The sequence below is a fragment of the Clinocottus analis genome, unplaced genomic scaffold (genome assembly GCF_023055335.1).
Source record: "Clinocottus analis isolate CAN_PGR_092001 unplaced genomic scaffold, fCliAna1.0.p SCAF_20, whole genome shotgun sequence".
Lineage (NCBI taxonomy): Eukaryota > Metazoa > Chordata > Actinopteri > Perciformes > Cottidae > Clinocottus > Clinocottus analis.
In genome coordinates, this window is record NW_027175932.1 from 9,431,165 (window position 1) to 9,445,229 (window position 14,065).

At 42.7% G+C, this 14,065-nt stretch overlaps 1 protein-coding gene across 2 annotated transcripts in view; it reads left to right on the forward strand.

Annotated features, from left to right (window-relative positions):
- Positions 1-8,523: 8,523 nt before the first annotated feature.
- cald1a (caldesmon 1a) overlaps positions 8,524-14,065 on the forward strand; it is a 50,195-nt gene continuing 44,653 nt past the window's right edge. For both annotated transcript variants that reach the window (XM_068586554.1, XM_068586555.1), the window contains exon 1: positions 8,524-8,743. The gene's annotated coding sequence lies outside the window, so the exon portion shown is untranslated. The remainder of the gene's footprint in view (positions 8,744-14,065) is intronic.

Here is a 14,065-nt window from a genome sequence, read left to right on the forward strand (position 1 = left end):
TGGCCACCTTGCATGGTCCTCCTCTGGGGATGGAGTTGCTTGGTTGTCAAGAATAAGGTCACCATTCTCCTTGCAGCTAAAAACGCCATGATGGGATGTGGTTGAATTTTTGGAATTGCCAAGTAAGTGTACCTACCTTGCTTTGGGAATTCGTTTTTGCCAAATTGATACTTCCCTGGTCGAGAATGAACTACCAACCTCAGAGGCCAGTATAATTTAGTTTAGTTTATTAACTGCATCCCCATTAGCTGACGCCTTAGCGGCCACTAATCTGCCTGGGGTCCACAGGACGGACCGAATGTAATACATACAAAACTGTGCGAAACATGACAGGAAACAAACAGAAAAAAATAGTACAAACAGAATATTTAAAATTGCAATAGTACAGTTGAGTACTAGGATGTATTTATTGTACAGTGCATCTGTAATTTATACAAAGAAGGATCAGGTGACTACAAAAGCGATGAAAACCGTTGCCTGAGGTGCACCTTTAATTGTTTTTTAAATGACAGATCCTGGATGAGTTATATGAGGAAGTAGTAAATTCCAAGTAGTAGTTGCACAAACAATAATTGTACATTTGAGGAAGTTCATTCTTGGGGTTGGAGGTATCAAATGACCCAAGCTAGCGTTCCTTGTGTGATGGTTATGTCTGTTACAGTATACAGTATGTCCGTCTCTTTGCTGGCTTAACCATGGTGAATACTTGGAGGTGAAAGGTGACAGTCTAGTGACACAACAACAGTATTAAAACCCGACTACAATTTCCTATAGATCTACGGTGAGTTTCCATCTTTTCAGCTCAAACAGATAAACCTGTTGGAGGTAACCTGCACAGCACCAAATAAGTGCTGAAAAGCGTTAGCAACTCCCTGGTAAACATAGTAGAGCACTTAACAACCAAATAGACAGACATTTCAATCCGAAGAAGGTGAAGACAAAAATAGAGCTAAAAAGAGAGTGTGTATAGAGATTTCATTTGCCAGAAACACAACTGCAAATAAATGATATTGTTCGGTATTTGCTGGGTGTGTAAATGCAACTGGTTGTGAACAAATTTGACATGTTAACTAAAAATATGATAATGTTGCTGTTGTGTTTTGTTTCCACTACCCCGTAATTGGCAAAAAAAGAAAAACACAGTAATTACCAGTTTAACAAATAAAAGGCCTCTTTCTACTTGTCCCAGGGTGGTTCATTATTTCATCACAACAGCACTATAGAGTGTTTTGTGTTTTGTTTTCGGACAAACTACGAAATAACTCCTGATTCACGCGAGGTAAAGGTTATACTACCAAAGGTACAGTCCAGTGGGTCTGTCCTGCTCATGCTGTAGACTCAGGCAGTTGGATCCTTGTAGCGATCCATCTTGTCATTGTTGGCCTATTGTGGTTTTGGTATTGTTCTCCGTAGAAAACTGCATTTGTTTTGGTGATTTGTCTTTGCATTCACTCATCTGTCAAATATTATTTCGCACTATCACGAGCCATTGGCATACTGAATAGCCAGGGCAACTCTCTTCTTCTTATATCCAGAATGGTTTGGAAAAGGCTGACATGCATTTTGTTTATAATATAAAATGTTTTTGTTTTTTTTGTTGCTGCAACCGTTCCCACACGTTCCTCAGAGAAACAACATCTCTCACTCTGCTGTATACCTTTCTTTCTGAAGAAAAAAAAAAAATCCACTTTAAAAGACATCCTGACACCTGTCTAGTTTGACGGCCGAGTGAAATTCTAAATCTTTTACATGCCATTTGATGATAAATCATTTCTTTCTTTCTTTTTATTCCTGTTTTTTCTTCTCCCTTTTCCTCCTGCACAGCGTTGTGGTTTAAAGAAGTCTGTTCTCTTCACAGGAGCTCTGTGAGGATGTGCAGTGAAAGATTGACACAGAGCATGATGAGCGCTACGATATTGAGGTGAAGGTGCCCAAGAATGAGAACGAGGTACTTGTCTTTGTAATGGAAATGAACAGAAGTCGAACTCTGTGTCAGAAATTTTGATGAAAGCTAACCGTACTTGTACTTTACCTGCGATAACCTCCAGCCCTTTGAAGATCAAATGCTATACTCTCATCTTAATCCTGCTTCCAAGATTATATCTATTTGCGTCTCTAACCACACCAAAGTGGAATTACGATCTTGATGCACTGCCTGAACTCACAGGGGATTGCAGAGATTGGTATGAAAAGTTATGCTACATGTCAGATTGTATTCTGCAGACTTTGTGATCTGCTCTAATCCACAAAGGACACAGAATATATTCTTCGCATGCTTGTATTTGCCTGCAACGTATCCACACCAGACTTTTGGAAGATGCGAAGAGAAATAGCAGAAATGGAAATATGAACCTGATTTTTTTTCTCTTTCTGTTACTGACCCTCAGATTCATACTGTGATTTTAGAAGGTCTTTGAACACAACCTGAAGTGAGTGAAGCCGTCTGGAGACCAAATCGAAACACCGTGAAGACAGATGGAGGAAGTAAGGCCACAGGCAGTAGCTTACTCTACTTTCTTTTTTCACGGAAGCATGTTATTTTGTATTTTTGTATTCTGTATGTCTACATTTTGAACGCAAGTACGCAGAATTAGGATCAGTGGAATACTTTGATATGGATAATACGTTGAACAAAGGAAGTGCAGTCACACAATGTCATATAAAGAATGTATCCGTGGTTTTCAGTTTTCCTGATAGTGAGAAAACAGAGGCAATGACATCCACTCGGACTAAATGATGAACCAATTAGAATTTGGTCATCAAAGGTTTTTGTGTTTTGGGGCTGTAACTCCAAAATGCATACGCTAATTATGACAATTTCATGTCTAATAGGATGACACGATGAAGGGATTACATTTTGGACGGACATGGATGGAACTGCAGCACGACTGGTTGGCAGATGCGTGGAACAGCGTGACGGTAATTCTAGTTTTTCCATGAGATGTGATTTCTTTCAGATACAGCCACGGGATCAAGGCATCCAGCTTTTTATAGAACAACCCTCGAATAAGTTTACAGGAGGCTGTAGAGAAGAACTAGAGCATTTCTTTTGTATCACATCTACATGTTTTAGTGACCTTCACCTCTATCGTGACCTCAACACGTTCTTATTAGACTGGACACACACAACTATCACAAGGAGAGGAATCTTACAGTTGTCTTCTTCAGGTAGCAGCTCACAGTGTAACTACAGTGAGCATGACACATAGCAGCTCCGAGACTCTTTTGCTGCTGCTGCTGCTGTTTTAGAACATTATAAAACATTTATTTGAAATATATATGGATGGATGGATGGATGGATGGATCTTCAAAACCTAGAGAGAGAAAAGATGTATCATTTTCTAAGATCTTCAGTGTGACACAGCAGAATCCGCAAATTATTATCGCACAGAGTTGTCTTTTACAGGAGTTTATCTACTTTACATTCTGAACTGGTGGTGGCAGTGTAGGTCAGACTGCTGACACCATAACAAATAAGGGATCTGACTCGCCCTGACAATGTTCACTTTATCATAATCTCCACCAGGGGCTGTCCAAGCATCACCCTCCATTCATCCATTCATTCTTTACTGATGCATGAAAAAGGGTTGAAGGAATGACTGGCTGGAAGATTTCCCTTCAGCCCACTGGGTGATTAAAGCGAACTGGCCCGCAAACACAATGCAGTGTAAGTGTGCAATGAGGAAGCCAGCAGCAGAGGGTTAAGTGTTCAGAATTACATGGAGTGAGTGGGTAGAGTTTGAGTGGATTGTTGAATTATTCATGCTGTGATTGCAGGTGGCAGAACTACATGTCCACATGTGCAGTATATATAAAATATACCAAGTGCCAAAAATACAGTTTCCTGATCTCCCATACTCTTCCTCCTGTCATTTCACTTTTTGTATGCTGAACAGATGGCCTTGTTGTGATTGGACCCAGATGGAGTTTCCGTGGCAATCTCAAACATCCCACACAATGTTATATTTGCCCCAGCTTTGACTCCTGAGCAGAAATGATTTCAAAGCTTTATTGTCTGCTGCTGTCTTATGTGTGTCAGGGCAGCTTAGACTGAAACTAGCAAGAAATAAGCTATAGGAGCCCTCATATTTACATTAATTGCTGGTATTACTGTTCAGTCGAATGGCTCGACATGAAATGTCTTTGATCGGCTTTGAAATTACCTCTCGTGTATCAACCAGAGTCTGGGCGGTGAGATCCATCCTGATCCAGATATTTATCTTTTCTGTTTGTTGATGTGGCAGTGCTGGGATTCAGAGGAGCCCCGCTAAAGGTGTCATGGGAGAGATTCAGTTAAACATCTGTGATGGGAGGTGCCCATCTAATAACCCCAGTGACATCCTCTCTCTCTTACTCACTGCTCGTTCTTTACTGTGTATCAAAGCCAGGTTTCTGCATGTGCACTGTTGCTTTTTCACAAGGGACGTCTATATTACTGTGTTATAGTTCATAGGAAAATGAGTTGCAGAAGTCGAGTTGCGATCACAGCTTTTATGAAAAAGTCAAGTGAAATGCCTCATGTGATGATGAACTAACACTCCAGTGATGTCTTTAAATGACATGGCGGGGATATAGCCCCTAACAATACAGCAAAGACCTATTTCTGGGAATTAGATGGATGCCAGTGGTGGATTTTGGGTCATGAGAGCACTTGGCAACTGTTACAGCCAAGTGAGATAAGTTACCAGAGGGACTGTTTATTAGCTCATCTGTAGTCAAATGTTATTTTTGTATTTTCTGTGAGGTGTGTCCAGGGGGTTTAGGTCATAGACGCAGAAAGTTAGAAGCTAGAAATCTCATTCCCATTGATGTATCTTTTCAAAAAGAGGTCAGTTTAATAAGTAATAATGTTAAAATGTCTCTTCGTAATGTTTAATGTGGGCAGCTTCATGCTTTTGGATGTCAGTTCAGAGCTACTTTGATGTCATAAAAGGCAACATTAAATAGTTTTTACCTTTTTAAACCACATTCTTTACATAAATGTAAAAAACAATTTGACAATCTTTCACATTTTCCTGACTATATTCAACATTTAAGTCAACAAACGAGGAATACCGTGTTTGCTTTAGTTAGACTTATAGCTTGTGTGACGGAGGCCCCCAGGGTCCTGTCCTGGGGCCCCTGTACATGTGAAAGAGTTAGAACTTGAGCCAGGTGTGTCTCAGCAAGGCTTTTAATCCCTGTTCGAGCCCTGCTGCACGCTACGTGAAATTGATCATTATAAATCATTTTATATAATGGACATTAGGCGTGGAAGGAGGTCAGAGGGCTCAGTGCAGGCAAAGGATTCAAAGCCGTGTTCATCATGCACATTAACAACGGAGGCTTGAATTTCATTTGGAACAATAACTCCTTCAGTGATCCACAAATATAATCAACCTTGTTCTAACGTTGTCAACCATTAAAGTGATGTACATTACCCATTACATGTCATTATTGTCATCAAGACAGCATGTATGCTTGTGCCCTTCTCACGGATGATGTCAACGTCTATGGCAAACCATCTTAATGGGCTAATCCACACCTTCATACGATCTCGTAACACTGTCTCTTATCTTTGGTGGAAAAGTAGTGCCACGGATGGACACATCAATCTGATATTCTTGTGATAATCATATTGTTTGTCCATGGATCAGTCAGTATTAAGCCAAACATGAACCATGCACTCGGGAAATAATCCAAATGTGTACGAGTGCAGGTATCTATCTTTTGTTGACATTTTTTGTCAAAGTCGACAGATACAGGAAGGAACAGACAAGAATGATAAAAGTCCTAGACTTTACCAAGAATGCTGCAGGTATTTTGGTATGCTTTTGCTACCAATCATCCATGATACATACACAGCTGCAGTATATTTTAATCCATTTCAAAATGATGTCCCACATTGGTGACATTATTTTATTATTGAACAAAGACATGCTGTTTCTATTTAAAGCAGCAGCATTCCTAAATGTATCATGGTTTTCATTGTTGTGAAGGAAACTTTTGTCTCACTAATCCATGATAATGTGGTTGCAGAGTAACATTTGGGACTTTCATCATGAACTCTAACGCTTTTCTACAACTGAATACAACTTTGAAGACAAATCCCATCCTCACCTCTGAAGTCAGTTTCGCACAAGATGGCAACACGGTCTTTCATCTGATTTAAAACAATATGATGAAATGGGAAAATGTCAGAGGCTTTGTTAAAACCCCTATAATTGGTTCTGAGGTGTTTCATCTGACGTAACATTGTGAAGGTGTATGTCAGGTAGATTTGGCAGTAGGGATCTGTCTGGCTGGGGGCTCCAGAGATCTGTGCATCCTTTGACAGCTGCACACAGCGCACAGAAAGCAAAACAACCAAAGGTTATAATGGCTTCTCTTTGGTTTGTGGGCACATAAACATGCACCATTATCCATATGTTTAGTGCTTTCTCGAGTGGTGCTTATAGTTAGGACCTATCTGATGTGTCCATTCTGTTGGAGTAAGGCTCCCCGAGGAGGCCGAGCAGAAACCAAAGTGTGTAACGAAGGTAAACACCTGAGATCATGACGCAAATATGGCAAGTTAGAATCGGCCCTGAATGTGAGGGCTCTACACCAACTATAAACATGCCACGGTCGGAGCATCGCTTTTGGCAATCAAAATATTTCACGAAGCGACTTTGCACGAGGGTCGATGCAGTTCTGGGGCCAAGATGTTGTGTGCCAACTGGAAGGAAAATCTGAAAGAAACCTGCAAGATAAAGGATGACAGGTTTATCTTAAAATACATCATTTTTCAAAGGATTTAAGATAAGGATGGCCTTCTAACCCTCCACTCTGTCTTTGTCTCGTCTCTCTTCTTCTCACTTACACACACACATTCGTTTGCACACAATCAACCGACTGCACTTATTTCCCTTTATCTCAAAGAAACACATGTAAAAGAGCAGCGCTGCATATGGTGCTCATTTCTGCAGCAGTGGCCAAATGCACTTACTGTGAGTTCATTCTTTGTTGTGAGCATCATTGTTTTAAGGGGAAGACAAAGCAGGGCAGTGTCCCCAAGCTGTGGTTTCATAGTAGAAAGTAGAACACTGCAGCTATTGTGTTTGTCACCTCTGAACTCTGTGCATCCTTATAAAAATTGCTGACAGATAAAAGGTCACACATAGCAGGGCTGCATTTGGTGGAAGAACCAAACTTGACACCACACTTTTATCAGTATACCCGGTGCTCGATGGATGATATCATAGTTTGCATTATGAGGGCATTTCAGCAATTGTAGAATTACATTTTAAATATATTAATGCTACGTTTGAGTCACCGACCTAACGTCCACTTTTCCGCGTCACCCACTTGTTTAACTGTTTCACTCCAAAAGATGTTATTCTGAATATGTGCTCTTTTTGAGGAAAATAGTAACTCTGGAAAAAATGGCTGTGAATGACAAAGGTCCATCCTGCTTTTTTTTGCCACGCTAGCTAGCATGCGTCGACGATTATTGGTTGGTTAGAAATTGTCTGTCCCATTCGGGGTGAAATGGAACATCAGGCCATAACTTTTCATCCAGTGTCACCTTGAGGTCAAATTTACAAATTTGTCCATCACTTTAGTTTTTCATCTGCAGAATTAATGACATTAGTGAAACGTAAGCATACTAACACGTCAAACTATCTGTAATGTCAAATGTATTATTACCGGGGTTTTTTGTGCTGTTTAAATTCTCCCAGCATGGGCATAAGTGACATTATTGTGTGCATGGGCTTGTGTCCATATAAACTATACCACCACTCTATAAGTAAACAGGGAAATATACTGAATAAAATAAAATTGTATTCAACCATAAGTTGCTCTAGTTCGATAAACCATCAATGCACATTGATAGGACTGTGTGAAGAAAAGCATGATTTCAACTATCATGACTGCAATTACTAAAACAACACAGACAGCATTGGGTGTGATGGTCATTATTAGTAATAAGTAATATATTGTGTATATTCCCACAACTACACCATATCTTTTCTCCTCTCGGCTCTTCATACACCATATCTTTTCTCCTCTCGGCTACTAACATGTTTTTAATAATGAATAACCGTGAGTGAATGCATTTTTTGGTCCACGTTTATTGATTTATTTTTTTGCAGATGAACAGAATTCCAGTTGTGTTAAAACATGTGCATCTCTTTGGAGTGGTACACATCTCTGAGATTGTTCTTATGATTATTCATGCGAGGCAAAACAAACGGATGTTGAAACCCCCCGTTAACGTCAGCGTTACTATTTACATGAAAGCTTTTAGGCTTATCGGCCGGCCTGTGAGCACACTGCCCTCCCTTTTTTTTTTTTTTTTTTTGGTTCCAAGATTAACATTTCATATGATCGCTCTTGACAGATGATTTTCTTTCAGGGGCCCCCTTAAGGATAACCAAGAAAAAAAAGGGAGGAGGGGGTGCACTTTCTACCGAAAGTCACTTTCGCTTATTAGAAGTTGTGCAACAAGCTGCTTGCAGAGCTGACGCTTGTCATTTTTGCACCGGTGCAGACTTTGCGGACGTTTTGCGGAGCGGTAGTTTAACTTTTCACGGGGCAGAAGACTCGGCCAACAGTAGATGTGCGGTTGTGTCTTAAAGGGAGGGGCTTGAACGGGGTATTCAGTTTGTGTGTGTGTGGTACCATTGAGTGCAGCGGAGGACCGACCGACTGCAGACTGGCTCCCTCTCCTCTCCTCACACCCGACTCAAGAGCTCTACTTTTGTCCCGTTAACATTCACAGGTAAGCGCAACAGAGAAGCTCGGAACACCCGTCGGGGATAAAAAAAAAAACAAAACAAACTCTTTCACACTTTTCGCAGACGCGATTTAGAAGAACGTGCGTGACGCGCTGACGCTTTTTGGCGAATGAAAAGGCGTACTTTTTTTTTTTCTTCTTTTTTTTTTTTGACAATGAGAGATTATCACGTTACGGTTCTCCGCTGCGCGCGTGGGCTGCCGCCGCCTCGATACTTTTCAGGATATCTTGTCTGTAAGCCGCTCCCGCCGTCATGAACTTTTCTGTCGGCCGAGGGCCGACGCTGTCACGTGAATGTTTTTTTTTTTTTTTTTTTTTTTTAACCGCGGGGCAACACAAAGAAAAAGCGCGTGTCCACTCCTGTAGTGCGCGCTCAGTCCTCGGGGGAAGGGGTCCAAAGGGGTCTCCAACGTGTCTCATCGCCTGACAGCACGAGCGGCATTAAATGTGTTGTTGATCATAGTCTGAGCATCCTCCAAATCCTCCCAAAAAATGAATGCTGCGTTGTTCAGCTGCAAAATGTGGACAGACCTGTTGAAATGTGTCATGTGGATGGGAGGGTGTACAAAGTCTGTAGCAAGGATGGGCCCCCCCCCCCATGTTTCTACCAGTACCCCCCTCAAAGTTCAAGTTTTGCCCATAAGACCGTGCAGAGATACACAGGGCGGTCATCCTGTGAGCTTTAAAACATGTCCAGCATCTCCTGCAGACAAAGGCCCCGGGGGCCACTTTAAAAAAAAAAAAGGCCACTCGCAGATGAATCCTCCATCTCATCGTTTCAAGGTATCACATTCTTTACAATCCCACCACCCCTGAGGTGAAAAAAGGCTCCGCTCGACTCTCATTGTACTTTGAGTTGGCCGGCGAGTCTTTTGATCTCGGCTTTATTACATAGTATCTGTGAAATGGAAGCATGGAAAATGGGAGAGGGGTGGAGGGAGGGAGCCGTCACAGGGTGGATCTGTAGGTCCTCTTTTTTCTTTTTTTTCGCTTTCGAAAGCTTTTCAGGGGCCAGAGACAGCGTAGTAATTGTCTATGAAACTGTATCTGATAAGTTGTGCAGTGTTTGGAAAACAGATTGGAGAATGCCCTCCGCTCCTTATAAGGGCGCAGGCCCAACCTGGTGACAGGTGATTGGAATGCGATGCATAACAGTCTGCTGGTACAGCGGTTCACAGCATTTTCCTCTTGTGTACCGTGTTGGTTGAACAAAGGTTCCCCCCCTTCAGGGACGCACATCTGTCACATGCATTTGAATTGATTTCAAACTGGATCATATTTAACATTCAGTGTTATAACAAACAAAACATAAAGTAGATAACAGCTTCTTCATGCGATTGAACTTCTATTTTACTCAAGTTCAAGCGTCGTTGGTCACATGTACACCGAAGAACCCGCCATGTATCCATTACTTTGTGTCAACAGTTCAACCATTATATTTAGCCGATTATTCCAGCAGTTAGTTCGTCACCATTTCCACTGCTGACCCAGAGCTTTGAGCTACATCAAATAGTTTTCACTTTCAATAATTTTTCCTTTTTCACCAATACTTGCTATGCTGTCTATTTGAACTTGTATCCATCGCTTACAGCTAACTATGAAGTATTCTTTGCCTGCTTGTAAACTACTTTTCGCGCACTCTCTCAATCGCAACATGTAGTTTTCCGGTGTTAAAGCTGACTCCTGTTTTCTATTTAGTCAAATTAGTTTCCACATACTACACAACCACTAGATAAGCATATTCTGGGATACAAGTAACCCTGATGGAAATCACTAGACCAGGAGTTTTTTTTCTCCTTTTTTTTCAGTTGTTGCCTGCATGTGTTCACACGCATATATGCTGCTCTCCCACAGCTATTCCTGTGGTGAAACACACACACAGAAAACTGCAGGCAGGCTTTACACTAAAGTGCACGTCGGGCTTTGTAGTGTACTTAAAAAGGGGCTTTTGTAATTGGCACAATATGATATGAGAGCAGAAGAATCTGGAGGTAATTGCACATAGTGATAACAGGGGTTTGGCAGTGTGGGGCGAGAGCCAGGGCCAGGGTTAGGGCTGGGCGGGCAGGATGTAGGGAACACTGCCATGCATTTCCGGAGTCTGGCTCTGGACTGCGCAGTGCGGTGAAGGCTTCTAGTTACTGTACGCCGGCTCCCTCTCCTTCTCCCTCGCTTCTCTCGTGCACTTGATTAAAGTTAAATGTCGGATCAGGTAATTAGTGGACCTTGTTCTTCAGCGTAATCAACGTGTGCTTAAAGCACGGGGCATCCATGAATCCCCCCCCCCCCTCCCTCCCTTCCGCCCCGTGCACTGATGTGTCAACACGCACGCTGTGTATATATGCGAGTGCGTTGTTATATAGTTTGATGCTAGATACTCATAATCCACCACAGTATCAAGTTCCAAAGCAGGAATCCAGAGTTTCCTTGCAAGGCAATAGTTCCTTACCGCCACCGAGCGAAGGCCGCCAACCGAGTGGCAAACTGAATTTGAATAGAATGGAAAACTGGCGGAGGCGATTTTATTTTTTTAACACAAATGATCCAATCATACTGTTATTTTATTTTTTTTGAAATAGATGTTTACCTACATGTGTACTGTAGGTCTTTCCAAGCATTGTTGGGTTTTCAGCGACGTTGGTCCAAACATACATTGTGTCCGCACGGCAGGTGCCAGAGCTATTTTTCTGGTTTCTTCCCACAACACGACTTGCGACTATGTCCAGCAGGTTTCATGTGTTCCAGTCCTTTTGGCTTGATTTGATGCATATTTGTTTGTTCCAAGAATATGGTTTCAGAAAGCGATGCTGCCCTTAGCGTGCTGCAGCTGAAGCACAATGAGCGCTTTCTGTTTCATCAATGGTGTCCTTGTCATCGGCATCGACCAGCCGCTCGGCTACAAAAATTAAGGTTTGTGTCTTCTGGACGACGGCGGGAGCGGGACAGGGTTCACCTCGTTCGAAAGTGACGGTGATTGACAAGCAGCTCTGGCGCTCATGGGACTTTGGCCCTGGACGGGAGCCCCACGGCGTATTCGCTCCGTCCCCCGTCCCCCGCCCACCCCCCTCTCGCCTTTGAATTTGATAGCATGTAATTTGAATGCGCCGCATCCAGAACCGCACACTAAGTTGTATAATATGGTGGGCTTGGACGGACGGACGGATCTGGAGCTTGGAAAAGAATTCTTAACTCTTTCGACGCTCAACAAGCGGGAGGCCAAATAAACTGGTAGAGCTTCTTAATTGCGAAGTCAGATTAAGACAGGAAAACCTCAGAGGACGCTTATTCAGGTCCTGGAAAATATGGCGTAAGAGTTTTGCAGATGTTTGTGCTATAGATTTAAAATTCCTGTTACTTGCCTTTAAAAAAAAAAGAAGAAGAAACACTACACTCCTCATGCTGCCAAGCTGACATGGAACAGTTCTGTAGGGGAATATTCACGGTGCTCTTGGACGTTCTGGCGTTTGTTCCCTGCACAATTAGTCTCTTGGGTGATGGAGAATGCTCAGTCAAACACCAGATTCACCAACAAATTAAATAATATTTAATAAACCACATTTCCAAAGCTTTTCTCAAGCCCCAGATTCAACTGACACACGTGCACGAAGAATTTCATAATGATCCGTCCTCCCTGGATTTCTGTCTTTACTTCCTCTCTCTTTCCAAACTATTTTCCCAAACTTTGATTCTCCTGACTGAAGCAGTCATGTGGGCATGAAAGACCTGTGTATGAATTCCTCTGGGCTTTAGTCACACTCCGGTGAGGAGGGTTTGTTAGATCAGCCTCTCACTCGTGTCGTTTTCTGACTTTAAAGTGCTATCACTCAAGGCCAGATTGCCTAATAGGCAGCATGGCATGTCGGCGTTAGTAATTGGCATATTGGCCCGCCATCTGCTTGTTGCCAGATGCCAACCTCTGCCAGAAGTTTTATAGCTATAAAAAGAGACTATTGTATTTTTGTTCCTCCAGCGAAATCTTTCATTTTTTATTTTTTATTTTCATTTTTACTGGGTGATGATTGAATTCCTGAGGCAGCCTTGTTTTATTTCTTAAAAGGTAAAACCTCCTCTCTTTCTCACGTGGGCCGCATTTTTAGATGTTTTTTTTTTTGTTTTGTGGATGATTGATTGTGTGAGAGTGAGGTCAGTGCTCCTGAGCAGCGCTTCTGATGTCATCCTGCAAAGATGCATGTTCTCCTCGCCGTTCCCCAAAGCCGGTTGTTCCGAGAAGTGTACAACGCCGTTAAGGGGGACGTTTAGCCTTTAGGCTTCTTCTCATCTGATAAAACAAGCACAGGAAATGTCTCTGTTAGCTGATTGGCCTTGTGTTTTCCTTCAGCGTCCTCCCACTGGGACCTCAGACGTGCACAGTGTGTCCCTGTGGCAGAGGAACCACCGTACTCGTCTCCCTCCTAACAGCCACATTAACTTTCCCTTCGCCTCCCTCCTCTCCTTTAACACCAATCTATTCTACCTCAGCCCTTGTCTCTCAAAAGCAAAACGATGACTCTAACGTTCATTCTCACTTCACCCTGCTTCCTCTCGCCGCCAACTTTCCATTCTTTCCTCCCTGTCCTCTCTTCACCTCCCCCTCCCCTTCCTCCTCTCAGCCTCTCGTCTTCCCTCCCATAGCGTCCCGAAGCTAAACAAACACGGCAAATCAAGAGCCTGTCAAGTCACCTTTTCGAAAGTCCCGTATTTTAGGGTAATGGGGGAATTAAGGGAACGTGGACTACATGAGGTGATGTAAATCCCAGCGGCGTGTGAAAAATACCGTTGAGTGTAAACACATGACCGGTGAGGTCATGTGTTGACACAGTTAGCAAGGTTAACCGCTCTATGAATCGCACGGGGCAGTCAGACAGACTCGCAGGGACAGACAGGGCAGTGTGCAGGTCACTTACAGGCCTGCTGGATTTATGCGTGCGGCTATCGAGGCGCCGCGTGTGCTGGAGTGCGTATGGCCAATGGTGAAGGGCAGCTTTGAGAGTCCACATTGGAGGCCTGCCATCATGGGAGGGAGAACTGGAAAGAGCAAGATCGGGCTTGTATGTGGTAATGATGGAAATGAGGACTTACCTCATTCACATAAAACAATCACTGTGTCCTTACATGGGTATTCGCATGAGTCAGACTTCTACTGTGTTTCTCTGGAAGAGCTTCAAAGTTGAGAATATCTTTTATTCCAAGTTCCTAAAACTTGAATATTTATTTGAAGTCCCGGTGTCGAATCTAAGGAGAATACAATATTGTCAGGTAGTCTCACAACGTGTTGCTATTACTAGAGATGTGACTAATGATTATTTA